Genomic DNA, 1,117 nt, shown 5'->3' with positions numbered 1-1,117 from the left:
CCCAGTGCCTGGCTCCCAAACCCGGTGACTGATTTCTTTGTTCTGGGCTGGGACCTGGACTTCAGGGTACTTGCAAGCTCCTGGCTGACTCTAATGCACAGCGTGACGTGAGAACCATTGACCAAAGGAAGCTGTGAAAGCACAGACACCCAGGCTCCAAGCTGGAGCCTTTAGGGCAGGAGCTAGGCCGTCCGAAGTGCTAACACACGACCAGGAGGCCATATGGCCTGGCAAGTCTGCAAACTGGAAGGACCGCCCCTTTCTTTTTCCCAGTAGTCTGTGGCCCTTGCCTGTCCCTGCGGTAGAGGGACAGCCGTCGTTCTGCTATGAGCTGTGGCTGAGGCAGCCAGTGACTGGTCAGAGCAGAGATGTGCAGAGTCGTGGCGAGGTCTGGGGCCAACCCGAGGCTCCCTCCCTCCGTCTGCCACCATCCACACATGTGGATGTTTCTATAAATCACTGCTGCTATGTGGTTCGTACTCAGGAAGCGTTCTGACTGCTTACCCGTGTAATGATGGAGTGGAGGAAAGGTCTAATTTTGGAATGACTGTGGCTGAGGCAGCGCCGTGTTCCCTGCAAGTCTGAGTTTGCTCAGCACAGTGGCTCCGCCGTGCCGCCTGCTCACAACAATTACACAGGCAGTTGGAGGCACGCTATCCATCACAGCAAATTACTGGTGTGATCCACTCAAGAATAAGGCTGGACGGCCTTGCTGATGGCAATCTTTGCAAAACCTTCTTGATAACCAAGGGAAAGACAAAGCCGGAGGAAGAGCTTAAGCAGGTCAAGGCTGCCGGATCAATTAAGATCTCCGCCAACTTACAGCCTGTGAGAGACGGGCCGTGAAAGCTACTAGTACACAGACGGCACTATGCCAGGTGCACGTCCTTGTCCCCTTGGTTTGGCTGGTACATTACAAGCGGGAAGGGGAATTAGCATTCCTGGAGTGGTCTACCTACTGCCACGCACAGGGCTAGGCCTAATATTACTGCATGTCATTCACTCAATGGCCCCGTGGGGCAGCATTGCTCTATTTTCCAGGTGAGGAAACCAAGGCTCAGTCTGTCCAGGATCACATAGGTAGGCGGAGGCAGAGCAGGCTTAAGACCAGATTACT

The sequence above is a fragment of the Equus quagga genome, chromosome 4 (genome assembly GCF_021613505.1).
Source record: "Equus quagga isolate Etosha38 chromosome 4, UCLA_HA_Equagga_1.0, whole genome shotgun sequence".
In the NCBI taxonomy this organism is placed as follows: domain Eukaryota; kingdom Metazoa; phylum Chordata; class Mammalia; order Perissodactyla; family Equidae; genus Equus; species Equus quagga.
The sequence above is the reverse complement of the archived record's forward strand: the minus strand, read 5'-3'. Positions refer to the sequence as shown.